We start from the raw sequence: 17731 nt of genomic DNA, 5'->3' as shown, positions 1-17731 counted from the left end.
TCAAATCAAAAATAATCTGCATGCGATTCAGTCAGCCAATATTCCGGTTAGAATAATAGGATTAACTTTTGTTTCCTACTCAATACGTGATTTGCTTTCAAAGCCTGATAAGGATCCCTTTTAATTAGTTTCAGAAATGCTGGTAATAAAAGAACTCAAAGTGATGTATGATTAAAGCAGGCAGTGATTTGGAGATACTGAATGTTCCCTTTGATGTGAGATGCACTTTGCTGCATATTCTGTACAGTAAACATCCCTGTCACAGAGCAGACGCTGTTGCCTGTCTTTGTCCTACTACTCGCCAAAAGACAAGAAAAAGATCTCTCATCAACAGAGGCTTGTACAACAAAGGCGGCTGGTAATTTATAGTGCTTAGTGAACCTCTTGAGTGCATGTTGAAGCCACTGAGGCTGTACACTAAAGCTCAGTGGTAGAGTCCTGTTTTCCTTAGATCTCTGTGGGCTTCCATCACCCACTGGTGATACTGGAAACAGCGGAGCGGCATTTTGTGTAGGTCGAGCTAAGCATTTTACTGAATGTTGTAACTGCTAGGGCTGCAGAGTCTCTGACTTGTCTCCTTTTTTTTTTTCTAAGTCAGACTTATCTAAAGCATTACCCTCACACATTTAAATCGTTTGTCTGAACAAGCTTTGACATTTTTGGCCCAGTCTGCCTTCAGCTCTCATGATGTTGCAGTAGTCAATATGGGAGACAAAACAACAGAGGAGGTCAGGAGCAAACTCCTGCCTCAAAGGTCATGTTTACAAATAGCTGTAATCTCTGGTGGTGTATTCAGCTGCTGTGTAGCATGCTCAGATCACCAGAGAAAATGCATGTAGAGCAACATTACCAACAGGATAGACAACACTACTGGTCAATTCCTTATCTGAGAAACACCAATCAGCCATAACAAGGCTGATGATCACTGGTGGATGAAGTGAATAATGTTATAACACAATGTTCTGCTGAGGAACCTGACCATCATTTGGATGTTACTTTGTCACGTACCACCCACCTAAATATTGTCACAAACCAAGCACACACCCCTCCAATGGCAACAACACTCCCCAATGGCAGGGGCCTCCGCCAGCAGGATAATGTCAGCAGCAGGACAGCATTTTACTTCATCACTTCATCCTACCAGTGGTCATAATGTTTTTATGTGTGGGTCACTTTTTTTCTCCTTTTTTTCTTGTCTAGCTCTGGTTAAAGCACCGATTCAAAGCTTCCTAAAATGTCCCATTTGCCACTTGGGAGCAGCACAACAAGCCTTAAACAGTATACTGACATAACACGATTAAGTATTACTTACAGTGAACTTAGTAAACAGTTTCCTGATCAACCCTATCCAGCCGACACAGACCAACACTAGCATTTATGTGGATCTGTGTCCAGTCTGATGAATGTTCATCCAATGTCTTCTGTTTTTTTTTTTTTTTTTTTTTTTTTTAGCTCTGCTGGTGGAACTCTCCACCAACCTATGAGGAAAAGCTTTAGCTGCTAAATGCTCCATTATTCATGGTTCACCAGCTTGTCTGCTGTTTGTTTCTGGGCAGGCTCTGTTCATTAAAGTTGCCGTGTAAAACCAAAACAATGAGCTCAAAGATGCTAAAAGGCTCTGTAGAGTTTAGGGAAACAGCAGAGCTGGGTGAGAATTGTCACTATAGGCAACTTACAATTCACATTATGCAAAGTCATTTTTTCCCATTGGTAATAGAAAAATATTGATTATAGCAGCTTTTAATTCAATATTTTGCTGAATATCATAGAAAATGAATTTAAACTGCACAGTAGGCATATTGATTGTGATTGAAATTGCTTCTAAATGTTGTACTCAGCAACAATATAGGGCAAAGGTTGATCTATGTCCATATGCCATTAATTTAGTTGCATACACAGTAACATGAGTATTATTATTGTAGATGAAAATTCTGTTTTATGATCATTATTGCAGAGTGCATAGTGCTCACAGAAACTCAATAGGCTCTGTGGTCATTGGGATGGCTGCACTGAGCAGAGATACCCAGTCACTTGAGGCCTATTGATTGAAACACAACAGTCAAAGAGTGTGAGAAAAAGGAATGGGAGTACTGTCAAACTCAGCCCGGTGGGTCTGCAGGCTCCTGAAATCCATTTATCGATCTTCACTGGCTGCTCACTGCTTCCTTTGACAAGGTAAGATCCTCAGAGGGACATCACTGGTGCACTTCAAAAATCGTATACTTTTACACTCCACCATAGGAGAAAATCGGACAGGTTAAACTGCCGTGTTCTCTCCTCTGTTTCTTGTCTCGTCTTTCAAATGTTACTTTTTGAAGGAATGATTGAAGTCTTTAAGGATGTATTGATGATGTATGCAGTGTTAAAATGTATATTAATGGTTGACACAGAACAGTTTTTTTTTTTTTTCAGTCTGGCAGGATTTTCGATTACTCCTATCCGCTGCATCTGATGTGATACTATCCCACACACTCTTACAATGGATTGATGCCACTCACTCCCACTGTAACTATGTTTTCCTGAGAAAATAAGACTTATGTATCCCTTACAGACCTGCTGGAGGCAGTGGAAACTAAACACAGATAAAATCATTATGCACTGTGTCCTTGTTTCTCCAATGGTTTATGTAGTTTCCCATAGCAACAGCCAGAGAAAAGATGATGAAAGGTCAATAAACAATGACAGTAACTACCCAGTGGTTTCTTTGCCTTATGTTTTGAAGGGATACTTGAAGGGAGATCTTCACCAGGGGCCAGTGGCAAAAAAACATGCATTCTTTTCATCCTATCTATAAAGTTGTGTATGTTGCAAACGTCCTATCAAATTTAAGTAAAATGAGCTTGAAAACAAGCAATTTTCACTTGATAAAATTTCTTAAAATAAGTCTGAATGTCCAGATCAAATCACCTAAAATCAGTTTAGTGCTACTTGTCTCTAGATAACAAAACTTTACACAGGCAATACCTGCAGGGACAGACCAGGGCTACTGATTAGTGAATTCCATTTGGTCATTTGCTGTTCTTAAAATGTGAAGAGATGAAAAGGATTACATGCTGATTTCATACTTCTCATACTTGTCTGTGTTGATCAAACAACTTTATAAGTCTGGTAATTCAAGCATTAAGGCATTCAGGAGAAGATATAATATCTTATTAAGATAATTAAGGTAAAAAATAAGCTTGAAACAAATGAAAGTTCAAAGACAAAAAATTAGATAACCTTTGAGTTTGCTAGGCGGATGTGATCTCTTAAGAATGTCATCACACTGTACAGACTGCATTTACACTAGGCTAAGATCTGATCACAGTCCAGTTTTTGTTTGTCTAGCTGAAACATTAATACCAGGTGTAAACAAGTTTGTATATAAAATCCCATGTGGAATTGGACTGCTGTATTATAAAATGGGTTACAGCACTATCAAATGTCATCCTGCACTTAGCCAGTAATGACAACACTTATGGCTCCATCCTGCACCAACAACATTTACGATGTTGTGTTCTGCAGCAGGTGTGAGATAATGTACAGCTAACCATTAATTTGAGCTTTCCAGATGGATCAAGAAAGCATATCTGATAATTATATGCTGTAACAGAAAAAAATACCTCCCTTCCTTCCTAAGCTGTTTGCCACTGAGCTTCAAATCTAAGTAAGTTTTTTGAAAAAAAAAAAAAAAAAAAAAAAAAAGCCCCAGTCATACTGTTTCTTTTACTCTATTTATCACTTAATCGCAGGCTTTCTCAAGTGCTCGTGTTTCCTGCTGTATACTTGTGAAAAACACATTCTGGAGGGTAACAGACGACCTTGCACTGATGAATTCCTCTAAAAACATTTCCAAGGCACGAAAATAATGCTGATGTCATGATGCAATGAGAAGCAATGTAACATGCTCAGCTAAAAGATTCCTCTCCACACACTGGTCCACAAAAGCTCTACCCTGTAATAAAAGTGAAACAGCTAATTACAGAGGGGAGGTAGGTGAGGAAAGTAAAGTTCACAATATGAAAACACAAACAGAGGGAGGGGGAAAATAGATTTTCCTCTACAGGTGATATTTCAAAAATGGCATCACAAAAGAGATAGGCGAGCTCTTTCTTGGCAAGGTTGAGCTCCTCTGCTTTTTGACTCAGCTCTGTGTTCACTTGTAAGATGACTCCTCTTCTCTCCACAGTGGCAGCGACCAAGGAAAACACAACAGACAAAAGCACACGGTAGCTGGTGCAGCTTTTTAACAGCATTAGTTGAGCTCCTAGTGGGTTTGTCACACCAAATTTAGTGGGGATAGAAAACTCACACCGATTTAGTGCAGATCAATGCTTTCCTTTCTAAGGAATTGTGCATTGTGTGCAACAAGCGTCAGAGGTGGCCTAGTTTGGAATGCTTCATACAAGCTTGTTTAGCTGATGGGCTCTGTTGTGGAGGAGTTTCATTTGTGGACTGAAACTAATTAATTATCATGTGAAATCATTCAACAAAAACACAAAGTAATCCCAAGTTAATAAGCAATTAAACCAGGCAAATAAAGAAAGATATTTGTTGTTGTTCTAGTTGAACGCTACAATGATAATGTTCATCTGCAGTGATGGAAACAACCTGTCACTGATCCATTATGATTATCCAGTGCATCTGATCTGATGAACTAAAGTAAGACTGGGGCTGTGATTTCTCCATCACTGGGTTGAGGAATCCCTGCTGGGCTCGAAGAGGTAAAAAAAAAAAAAAACAACTCAAAGTGGGAGATTTTTGATTCACACTTACATAACGTGTGAATATATCATACTGCCTGGTGCATATAGTTAATGTCAGCTTGCAACATAAAAATGTCATAATACATGGAACCATTGTGTGGGAGTGTTTACAAAATACCTGCATCATGTTCTCAGCACCTCCACAGACTCACTGATTTTAAGATGTGTGGGCATGATTGCAAAAGAGGCTCAGTTTAAGCACCTTACTCGATCCTCCAGGCTAGAGCTAAACTACAGTCAGGTCATTATAGATATAATTTTGCCTAATTACTGCTTTGTAATTATGATAATTACACATGCTGTTACACATAAGACATGATGTTGGGTTTCACTACTGTGGCTCTGTATTTTCAAAGGCACTACTTAAAGCTGCACTTAACTAATATTTTCTCATCAACAATTGCCTGTAACTATGTGTAATTTAAAAGGGGTCACTTATAGTGACATACCCACAGAAGATTATTAACTGACTATGCACTTTCCCTCTGCTTTAAGTAGAACTGTGCCCGACTCAGAATTGTGTCAGTTGAGTCAGGGGGAGAAAAATCTACCTTTCTCTCTCCTCTCTTTCCTTTTCTCCTTGTTTTCTGTCTCCCTCTCTCCTCAATATAGTGTTACCACTGTCTCCACTTTCTGTGACCATTGTTTAAAATTAAAAGTCATGTAATTGCAACTTCATAACATAGCAGCGGCAGCAATCATTTTCCTGCAGCAGGCCGTTTCCACAAAATGTGTATAGCAGAATCATGGCATCTTGGTCATAGTTCAGTTATAAAAGCGTACTGCACTGGAGTGTCTCGCCTGCTGGGCTGCTGACAGTATGGTCAGCTGAGTTGTCGACTGACATTTTGTAAATCGAATCAAGCTCTTGACAGACTTGACAGACAGGCTTTTCTGTGTTGAGTTTGCATGTTCTCCCTGTGCTGTTTCTCTATGTCTGCTGTGATACACTGGCAATCTGTCCAGGGTGTAGCCCACCTTTCACCCAGCTGGGATTGGCTCTGCCCCACCACACACCCCCTTGACCCTTAAGGATAAGTGATATAGATAATGGATGGATCAAGTTGGGGCAAACTCCAAAAACACTGATTTTTACAGCATCTTGCAGCAGCATCTTTTGTTAGATATTTCTTTGCTTGTATGTCTTTGAAACTCCTTGCCCTTTGATAGTAACACACACTTTTCTTTAACACAGTTATAAATGTGTGTTCTCCAACAATATGTTGGACAGAAGGTGCATAAGGCATTACCCAAATGTTTTCACAGGTTAGGTTTTTCCTGCCTGATACTGGTAAATTGGTGGATACCACAAATCGTATCTTTACTGCATTCCACCCCCCTCCTTTTTTCACACATTAAAAAAAAATCATTGACCATGCAACGAAGCTGAAATGTCACCATTACTAATCTTGAATGAATTCCAGTGCAGTTTCTTTTTCAGCATCCATGCAAATACACTACTTTGAATCACTGGTCTCAACTTTGTCCAAACTTTGAAACAATTCTGATGTGAAACACACCTACTGTCTTGGAGCTCAGTAAATTCTTCTGCTCTTGCAGAGACTCAAACACTTGTATTGGTAGCATTCAGACATGGATAATGTTCATGGCTCTAGTGTAGCTCAAATTAATAAAGTAATGAGTGAGAAGGCAAAAACAAGCATTGCACCCACCCACAGTCCTCACCAATTTAGTATGTATTCACCTTCATAAAGCAAAAGACAAGTGCTGTGTGGGTTTGCTGAGTGCTGTATCTTGATAATTAGATCTATAATTGTATGGTGTACTGCAAAAAAAAAAAAAAAAAAAAAATCTCAGTTAGTAAATGAATCTAGTACTGAGTATTAAAATCTTCACTGATATAACATATCTGCCAGTGGGTTAAGATTTTGCTTGTTCTCAATGCAAATCAACTTGTTTGAAGATAAGGATACACACCCACTAGCAAATTATATAAGAGGAAAAAAAACTATATTTTTGAGAATAAATGGCCTGCTAAGAAGGATGTTTTGCAGTGAATATGCTGTGTACGCCTCTATATGTAGCTCAACATCTCCTCTGGAAATCATAAAGTGGAACACAGCACAGATCAGAACATTTTCCATGGCAGCAGTGAAGCAGAAAGAGCTTCTAAACCTGATAAAGATACTGTAATTGGTGGATCTCTGGTGTGTAACAAGATGGTGGAAATTCTCAAACCTTAATGCAGAAAAAGGGAAAAGGTTGTAAAAAGGCTGTGTTGATGCAGCCAATCAGTGACAGGTTGGGTGAATGAAGATATAAATCATACAGCAATTGGAAACGGAATCTCTGACTTGTTATGTATTTTTATATGCATGATATACAATCCATATTGTATTTGAGCTAAAATTATACATGCTTGAGGAAGTGTAAAGTTGTGGACTCAACTGGGAAAGCACTGTAATGGATATGAGTGTTTTTATAGGAGCTGAAGGTAGCAAAAAAGAAACTGTGTAGAACAAATGAAGCACTCCGAGGAGGGATAAAAACTGATGTGTCTGTCTATTAACATTCACAGCCAACTCCATAATAACTTTATGGCTTTGAAAGCTTCTGGTGGATCTCTAGAGCATCTATGGTTTCATGACTAATGCAAAAACAACAAATTATATCTAAGTGATGGTTTGGTTTGTGATAGAGACAATGTGTGTGGTTGATGGAACACAAATGAGGCAGAAAATGTTTTTTTTTTGTGAGACAGTTTAATTACTGTCACCACATTGTGAATTGATGTGGACAAAATTAACAGAAAATATCTTCAGGTTTGTGTGAAAAGGTGAATGCTGAATTTACTGTTTGGTATTCTAAAATCATTGAGAGTTAGTATTTTTTGCTTCATTTTGACTGATTTATAAGAAAACACAATGAACCCAATGTGGTTATCCTTAGCCATCAGCTTAGCCGCTATTTAAGGTTAAAAACTAATCTTAAATCTCATTCCTGTGTTCTCAGAAGCTGTGGTTTAAATTGTATCTGTGGTTTAGTCTTAGTCCAGCTGCTGTGCACTATAAATATTACATAAATGCCACAAAAGTGTTAATCACATCAGAACTTTAAGGTAACAGATGTGCTATTGAAAAAGCACAGCTTAAACTTAGCACATGGCTGTGTTTCAAACCTCTGCAAGTCTAAGTCTAAGCAGTTAAGCAAGTCATATGCTAACTGACATAGCAACAACCCCCAGAGGTCCTTCAATGTTGTTTGTTGTTGTCACCCAATAGGTCTGTCACCCCTGTCAGCATGACAACATTGTTTGTCTTTACCTTTCAAAAAAGTTTAAACTGACTGTCAGAAAATGACAGATGATTTGTGTGACTGCTTTCTGATCTGTCACAGCTATGGTTAATGTCAAATCTAGTTGTATTAAGTTATTTTTAAAAGACACCAAAGGCTGACAGTTGACAGAAAATGCCCCTCACCCCACCCACAAAGACCTGTTACCAATTATCAGCACTTAAAAGGACTGTATGATTATGCTGATCATGTCTCCAACACTTGGAAAAAAAACAAAAAAACATTGTGTGCAGTTATAAAAGCAAAAACTATTAACTCTATTCACATTTCTAGAAAAACGAATGTAATGTAAATGTAATAAATGTAAAGTGTAATAAATCTAATTAACTGTAACATTATATAAACAAAGTCAGCTATTTCTCACAACACTTTAGTTTCTGCATAAGCGCCTTGTTAATTGATGTTTACAGATATACAACTACATTATGTCACTTGTACCAAACACACACAGTGCAATAACATTTAATTACTTTTGGGGTTTTTAACCACCAATTCTTGGCGTGCACTTCGGTATACATGGCTTCACTGCGTTACACTTGGGCAATGCTTATAACTAGAGTATAACTGTCTCAAATAAGCTTTAGTTCAAACTACCTACAACTGTATGTCAGTTGTTTCATGTTATTTTGCAGAGGTGGATTTGAGTTACAAAACCTAGGTTTGATGTCCCTCTTTGCATTTAAGGGTTGCTTCTTGACTAACCTAACATCCAAAAACCTGCACTCAGTTTGGGTCCATTACAGTTGGGTATTATTCTATAAGATTATCCTGCATCAGGTTAGATCTGCTTCCTACAGATCTGTGGACAACAGAAACCCTAGTTTGTCACTGCAACCCCTCAACAATTCACCAAACAAAAATAACAGAGGTGGGACAAAGTCATTTATGAACAGAGACAATGTTGGGACCTCAGGAAGATTCTTGTCAGATTAAAACATTGACGGCTTCTTAATATTCATAATTGTACAACTTGGACAGTGGGTGATTTTCTTCCTCTTAACCTATCGTGGCTCCCTGACATCCATATTGGATGGGTATCTGTAATTTTAAAAAGTTAGTTTGGTTGAGTTGAATTTTAGGGAGACAAGATAATCTGTCTGTGTGCAAATTTGTATTCAGTCCAGGGATTCAAACTGTATCCACACATTCCCCAGTCTGTCACTTCCAAGTGTGTATTCATGACCACAAGAAAAAACAAAAAACAAAAAAAAAACAACAGTTCATTCCCGTTGCTTTCTGTCTTAGATGTTTGAAGTGAGTTGTCCTACACTGAAAACCAGCTGTGACAGTATACTGGATGACTATTTCAGCACAGTTTATATTGTTCTCAGTGGAAGTGGATCCCATAGCAACTCCAGCAGCTGACTTCTCACTCTGTATCTTTGATCACTATTCTTTCATCTTTTGTGGGCCTGAGAGTGGCGCAAAATTGCTGCATAGCATGATATATGACATTCCATCTTGGCGGTGTATGAAAAATAAATTAGATTTCCCTACACCATTTCCTGATCCGCCCCCACCACCACCACCACCACCAACCCTCCCTCCTTTCATCACACCTGCCTCTCTCTACTTGCCCAGACATGTGGCGCATGGATTGAAAAACAGGAACACTGAGGGTGTGTTCACACCACATGTGTTACAGAGGGTTTGTTCAATGCTGTTTACCCGTGTTCTTTTTGGGTTTTTCTAGTAATGCCTAGTAACTATTTCTTGACTTAACTGTAGTACTTCTTTGCAGAGTCTCTGACTATAGTGCTGGTTACTACATATGATGATTTATGGTTTTAGTCCCTGTACAATAACAATGGTACGAAACTCTGCAACCTTACTTTGCTCATTGTAATACTGCCTGGATTTTCCTCAGCGTAGAGCTATTTTTTAAAACCTGCACTGTGTGATTTTTGGGTGACTTGGGGACAGCAGAAACTAGCTGTAAACACAGTATTGACGTACTATCACGAATCATCAAGTTGATGTAGTGAACTTGGTAGTGAGCAGCTGCAAACTGACATACCAGTGTGGAGCAACATTAGCATTCATTTGGAGCTTCCACTTGCTAAAGTACAATATTCTCTCTCCTTTTACCTCTATTTATCATTTCCACCAACTCTTGACAAAATTTCTGTCTCTTAGCTGCTAAATGCTCCACAACTTGCTAAACCCTGTTAGCACCTTTCCCCCCCCTCCAAAATAGTGCCCTGTGACAAATCAAAAGACTTTCTGGGCAGACATTAACTTTGTGCTTTCCTGTGGCTCTGGCTCTGTGGACTGTGATCAGTGACTAGGGGAGAACAGCAGCACGTTCAGTTGACCAATCATTAGCCAGAGAGAAGTGTAAATGAGCTGTGAACATGAGTACTGATCTCCATTGCACTCAGAGTTTGGGTTGTACAATATTTAGCAACACAGTGCTCCATGATGCTCACAGGCTAATTGTTAACTTTGTTTTTCTACTGTTTGCTGCCAGATGGGTGGGTTACTTTCAGTTTTTACAGCTATGAGAATGTTGAGATTTGTAAAGAGTGAACCAAATCATTAAGATTGCAGTCCGTAAAACCAAAACAATGGGTTGAAAAATTCTAACACGCCCTTTAGAGCTGAGGGGATCTGATGCTCTGTGGGTTTGTCACTATGAGCAACATGTTACACATAGTCATTTAATCCATTGTTAATATAAAAACATTGATTATAGCAACTTTAAGATTGAGTTGGCGCAAATATTCGATATCCAGGGAGCAGGGTTCCTGTCCAAGTCAAGGTCCTCAGAATCATTCAATTCCCCCTTAACAGCAACCCTGCCATTGATTGACTGGGAGTGCAAATGAGGTGAAATGTCTGCTGACCCTGTTGCAACATTAGTGTGCCATGGCTGACCAGATCACCAAAACATATTCAAGCTATGGGAATATACACTGGACATTTATTCACAGGTTTAGTTTTTTTTTTCTGATTGTTAAATGTAGATCTTAAGTACCTGAAATATAATAAAGCAATAAAGTAGTGGAAAAACTGCAGATGTTATCTGACACAGAGCCCTGTCACACCTAGCATGCCAGTAATATTAAAGCTAACAACTACAGTGTATGCGCAAAATGCTTTCATTAAGATATCAGAGATGAAGAATCAAGGGATGAAGGGGGGAACTAATTGAAACAATGCGTGATGGATTTCCAGAGACATTCCTGAGAGGAAAGCAACTTCTTTTCTGTGTGTAAGCTTGTCATATCTCCTTACTGCAGGTCAAAAATGATTTATCAAGCATTCACTCATTGTGGTCTAAAAATATATCCTCATCTAGCTCTGTTTCATCTTCTCAGCCTCGGGTTGAGCCTTTCACCAACATCAGATGTTAATGAAAATATGTGACGCACCTCCTCCACCTCATTAAAGATGCCTTTATGAATCATCTAGGAGACATTTTATTTTAAACTGTAATGCATTATTAGTATGTCTGCATACAGTAGTCAGCTGTGTCAAAATAACACCATGAATTGTTTTGTAACATGAGTTTGATACCTGTCTCATGTCCTTCATTTTTCTGTGAAAGCCAACAATAGCCAGACACCACTTCACTCTCTTCAAGTACTGTACGCTCTAAGCGAGACGTACTTTGGATCAAAATAAATCCCCCACAGCCTGAGTGTTCAAGTACTATTTTGCTTCAGCACAGGGCTTACAAAGACTGAGGCCAAACTGGTGAAAGTTGCGCACAAAAAGGAACGACTGTGTTGCTTTCAACTGCAAAATTATCAAGTAACACATTTATTCGGCACGTACTCATAATATCTTTACTGTTTTTTTCATGCTTGTGTGACCTTCAAAAACCTCCTGAGTGAACATGCATAAAGCATCAAAAGCATGAAAGCGCTCTTTTGATCACATTAAATCTGTCTGATGCAGGAGATTCAAAGTATGTGTCAAGATTGTGGGACGGCTTCCACTAAGTTGCCAAACTCACACTTGCTTTACATCAGTGACATCACCGCTCACAGTTGAAGCCTCATTTTCAGGCAGTTAACAGCTGAGAGTTCTGCTATGATCACAGTGTCAGACCCATCATCATCATCATTATCATCACCTTCACAAGCTGCTGCACCTGCAACGTCCTTGTGCCATCTTATACATCTAGTGTCAAAAATCATCACTGGTACATTCATTGGAAGGCTTTATATGAAGACAACTTTATGAAAAACTTCAGTAGCTGCTGAGTGGACACTATGATGAAAGTGTTTTGTCAAATGACAGTTTTGTTTGTACATTTTGAGGTCACACATTTGCAGTGAAGGGGCAAAGCAAAGCAAAGGCTAACTGCCACTATCTCATAAGCTGTTTTTCATTTAATATAGCCCTCATACTTGAGTTATTTGGTTAGCTCTCTTTCAAAAGACAGGTTCTCAAGTGACATCACTGGTGAGATGTGTATGCAGGGCAGGAATGATGATGATGACATCACAAGGGTTATTTTTCCAAATTCAAAAAGCTCCGTCCAAAACACAGAGATCATTATACAACTGTTTCAACAAGCTGAGTAGTACTTTTGATGTGTAAAGTTTTCTTTGTATGCAGGGTGAAGAGTCTCTTTAACTTACTGTGAATATGAAGAGTACTGAAACTGAAAATAATCTACATCCTGGAGGTTGTTACCAAATCCCTCTGGATACAGACCTCAACAAAAGCCACCATAAAAACAGAATTATGCTGTTAAATTTCCAGTGTATGCATTATGCATACACTATCTGAATTTAGAATGTTAAATATCAGTATAATAATAGGTGGTTATTTGTGCAGGAATAGATTGCATTTAAGTGCATTTAATTCATGTTTTCAACAGCAAGGAGAAAAGCTACAGATGCAGGCTTGTGCACTCTGTGCAGGCAGCATGGAAACGCTTTGTGAGCACAATGATTAAATAAATATGTAATACGAGTGGGAGGTGCTATTAGCCTGTTTGATTTGTTTGTGTTCTTCACTGCAGTGAGGAATTTAAATGAAGATAGAGAAAAAACTGAAACTGCAGTCAGGGGTTTTGTCATAAGGTGACCTGACTGATTTCTTTATGTCATGTGGCAACAAGACACAAGATAGTTTTATGTTTGCAGAACTAATTCATGCAAACATGACACAATGTTTAATCTTCCAGATGCTGAGCATCACTTCTGGTTGGAAGATATGAGCAGAATTCTCCAACCACATCCACAAATCTGGTGTTAACGGCTCAAGTTTATCACCTCCCCCGAGGTTTCTGTCATTTATCATGTTAAAAGTCCTCTGAACAGTGAATATCCTGCCAAGGCCTGAGGTTGCTTTGTATGTGCTTTGATAAGAAAGGTCAAGGACTTTTCAGGGGTTATTTCAGGCCTCCAACTATTTCAATTTTAAACAGAGAGGAAAAAAGTGAGAGTGAAAAAGACAAATCTTACCTATAATGTGTGGTATTGTGCCATATGGTCCCTCGGAAATACCTCAAGGCCACACATTCACGCTCAAAGAGCAAGATGAGCAACTAGCCTATAGGAAGAGAATAAAATGGAAAACTGTTGAAAGCCCATTTTCACACTATTATTTTCTTTTCTTTGGAAAGATTTTACTTCCCATTATCACAAGTATAGAAAATTCACAGAGAAGGTCATATGAGTGTTTATGTGATGTATCTCTACAGATAAATACAGCATTGCATGTTGTATTTATCTGCATTATATGTGGCCTACATGAAGAATCACAATACATGTTGTACCTAGTAAACCATTGGACCTTACCACATAAAAAACATGAATAACACAAGGCCACCTCACATTCATCACAACACACTCATTCAACAATACTTAGGTGCTATTACATTACATATTTGCAGAGAGCCAATCATACTGCTAAACCATGAAACCTTTTTTAATCCAGGCGGTGCTATTATGATCTATAAGGCATTATCTGTTTCTCAAACAAAAGCCTATAAAAACCTCCTTAAAGAACAGAGTGGGAAGGAGGGCAGATTAGATTGCTTTATGGGAAATTATTGAAACAGAGCACAGCAGGGTGTTTGTGCAAGGGCCCCAGCTCCCAAGTGACATTATAATCTCGGCAATGACTGAACGCACATTATTCCTCTATTTTTTCCTCTCATTTTTTTGTGGCCAGTCGTCACTACAAGCTGTTTGCCTTTCTAAACACACAGTGTGAGAGCTGTATTGTTTGTTTGCTTTGCCAATGTGTGTGGGAGTAGGAGTATGGGTGTGCATGAATATGTTTGTGCTCAGCTTCACATATAAGCAAATGAAAGGGATGCATAATTTACAAGGTCACACATGTACAAATGGTTATGATTATTGTTTTTTTTTGTACATGCAGCAAGGAATAATGTCATTATCTGTTTGTGAAGGAAAAGAAACATATGGCCCCATAGAGTGATAAAAGACAGTGAGGATGTATGGTTGTCTGAAAATGTGGCCTTGTTGTGTTCAGTACTGAAGGAGTGAATGACAGGGCACCCCTCTTTCCTTCCTCCATTGATAGTAAACATCTTTATATTCCACTCTTTGCTCATCCTTTGAGGTGTTTTTTTTTACGCTGCTTCTCTCATGCATTTGCCCTCCCACACAAGAACGACATGATCCTGCCTTTCTAGTCAAGGCTGCCGTTGACTGACTCTTTTTATACACATTCATACACACACACACACACACACAGTGGCATTACGGTTCCCTCTGTGCTTGTCTCTCTGGGTACTCGTGACACACCTCGTTCTCTCGGTTTTCAGAATCATTGCCGTGCCTTCCCACTCGCCCCCCCAAACTCTTCAGTTCCTCATGGTCTCACAGAGGATGTCATTCTGATGATTGGAAAACTTGCAAGCACACCCCCAACGGTGCTTTGATTTCTAGGGCAGATCTTGCTCATTAAGATGTTTCTGTCGACCAGGGGACCCTACAAAAGAACTATGCAAGCTTCCGTTCTTTGCAGGGCCCTGGCTGGGCTTATCCTGTCAATTGCATTGTTAACAAAAGCAACGTGGGATGCACCGCATGCTCACCTAGGAGAATTTAACTCAAACCTTTTTCTGACTGGAATATTTAAGCTGAAATGATCTGAGAAGGTGGATGGTGGGTTAATGCTGATCACCTTGAGATTTCCCCATTTATGGAGCCATCATTAGCTTTTAAAGCACAACAGCCAGGGAATCCAAATAACCGATTATTGACCCCCTGTCATTAGCTGTCTTCATTCAAATTCTACTTAAACACTCAGCTCCAACAATAACAATAACCAATAATAACCTGCTGTGGTTCACATCCAAGCTAACAAAATGACTGAGGGAATTGAGACTTTAAAAGACACCAAGAGAGCGCCATTTCATTATAACAATACAACAAGCCTATTAATAATATTCATAATGTATTTGAAATCTGTTTGTCCCTCTTTCTTTGTGACTCACTGCATCCCTTTCATTCACATGTGGTTCACTTACAAACATGAATGAATCTAAATAGAAATTTGGGTGCTTGATAGGGTTTAACTCTCTATTAGTATTTTCTAAGCCTGCATAGGATGTGGTACAGGGCAGTCAAGCTGGATAGATGGACAGTGTTTACCAGATGTTGAATTTTTGATGTCGGATGTTGACCATGTTTATCTACCTGGAGAATTCACCAGTGTGTTGCTGCTATTTATATTCCTTCTGATGCAAAGTCAGAAAATGAAGAGTTTTCTTGTAGATAGATCTGTACTTTCGTTATGCAACCTTGTCTTGCATAGGGATATCAAAATTTATCTTGAATATTGAATGAAGTGAAACATTAAAGGACAGATTCACAATTTTTCAATTCTGTATTAAATCAATAGTCAGGCACCTATATGAACACTGAAACAGGTTTTCAGTGTAAGTGATGGGGGACAAAATCCACAGTCTTCATTCTGTGCAATAAAATGTATTCCAGTTCATTTGATGGTTCAGCAGTCCGATTTTGACAAATCAAGTGGGTAACTTCCAAAATTATGGAATTCCCTCTTGAGTTTTCCTGGACAGTGTCTCTGTGTTGAGCTGCAGTTGGGGGACAGTAAAAAAAACTGGGAATTTTATAATCAAAGGGCTGTTGCTTTGGAAGATAACCAGTTGATGTAAAGAACTCTGCTGAAAACTCTTTACTTAAGATAAACTTTGGAATTAATATCTGCATAAAATGAGGACTGTAGATTTCAGTGCCCATCATTTATATTGAAAGAGCATGAAAGGATGAAAAGGAGGAACAGTGAGAGTTTGTAAAAGCTGTTTCAATGCTCACCAAATGACTAGTTTAGGACTGACTTGAAAAACAGTCATATTTTTGCAGATAAAGTCAAAATCAGTAAGCCCACAGGCTTACAAACACATGGTGGAAACTGCCTCTGACTGATTTGGTATTGTCAGAACGTTGCTAACCATGCTGCTGCTGCCCTACTGAATGCATTTGGTTTCTGTTCAACATACTCAGGTCAAGCTTAGACTCCTGTTAGAAATATTAACCTGCTAGCCCTCGCAAACAACAAGAAGTTTGTTAGGTCGACTGAGAGCAGCTTATTATGTTTTCTTGTGTTGTGTCTGGAGTATTATTTCCTGTTTTATAGTTCCTGGTCCTGTTTTAATATGAAACAACGTATGGTGTATGAGAAGGTTAGGATCAAATGCCTTGCTCAAGGACACTTGGACAGGATATAGATGTTGCAGTGATTGACCTTATTACAAAAGCCTGTCTGGTGAACATAGATTTGGAAAACTGATATTTTGAAGCTGTTTTTGACAATGACCCCACTTTGGAGCACATCTAATGGAAATGAGTGGAAGTCATATCTATATTGGTATCAACACAAATATTTCCTCCATTAAATGAGGATGTTTGTGAATATTTCAAGGTTATTTACAAGATAAACTCTTAAATTGGCTTGTTGAATCCAACTCAGTGTTGCATTGTATTAAATGAATAAATCCAATTTCTTTTGCTTCCCTCTACAATTCACTTTCACAAGAATTAAGGTCTGGCAGAACAGATTGCCTTCTCAGAAAATAAGAAAATAAGATAGGCACAAAATGCAAACAAAGATTCAGATCAGTTAACTTGGGAAAGAAACACATAACTATGTAATTTAAAATGTGGATATGGAAAACATAGTTCCTTTAAACTTAAAGGGCTAAGACTGACATCAGCATCAACAGTGTTCTATTTTTTCATCAACAATTTCATGAAAAGACCAAAACTAACAATAAATCAATCCTACTAACAAGTATGTATGTGTATATTCAAAGTATGACATACAGTAGTGTGTTCCTTGTGATGAGTATGGTCAATACCACACATATTGTCCAACCTCAATACTCACAAGACCACTAAATGTAATCCACTGCTGAAAATAGTCCCCAACAAATTCACTATTTCCTCCTGTTTGAATAACATTTCATTAAAAACTGTGGTGCCCAGATGTTACTTGGCCATCTTTTTTCAACTTGTTATTTATTTCTTTTGTTTTAGTCACAACTCACAAAACTTGAAATGACCTCGTAAATGTAGCTGCAGACATGACTGTGACACATTGACATCCATTTTTCTATATCGATGTGTTTATTTTCTTTTTTTTTGGTTCATAGTTTCAGTTTGTGGGATGTTTTTCCTTTTTATACACTTCCTTTTATCTGCTTGTCCATT

General features: G+C 38.5%; 1 protein-coding gene across 2 annotated transcripts in view; it reads right to left on the bottom strand.

Annotated features, from left to right (window-relative positions):
- Positions 1–17731, bottom strand: part of LOC108896174 (leucine-rich repeat and fibronectin type-III domain-containing protein 2) — a 125496-nt gene that overhangs the window by 27841 nt on the left and 79924 nt on the right. Inside the window, exon 4 of one of the 2 annotated variants that reach the window (XM_018695209.2) lies at positions 13484–13571. The gene's annotated coding sequence lies outside the window, so the exon portion shown is untranslated. Of the gene's footprint in view, positions 1–13483; positions 13664–17731 lie in introns of those variants that run through there. The other variant, XM_018695211.2, reaches the window with a different exon arrangement.

The sequence above is a fragment of the Lates calcarifer genome, linkage group LG19 (genome assembly GCF_001640805.2).
Source record: "Lates calcarifer isolate ASB-BC8 linkage group LG19, TLL_Latcal_v3, whole genome shotgun sequence".
NCBI lineage: Eukaryota > Metazoa > Chordata > Actinopteri > Centropomidae > Lates > Lates calcarifer.
The sequence above is the reverse complement of the archived record's forward strand: the minus strand, read 5'-3'. Positions and strand labels throughout refer to the sequence as shown.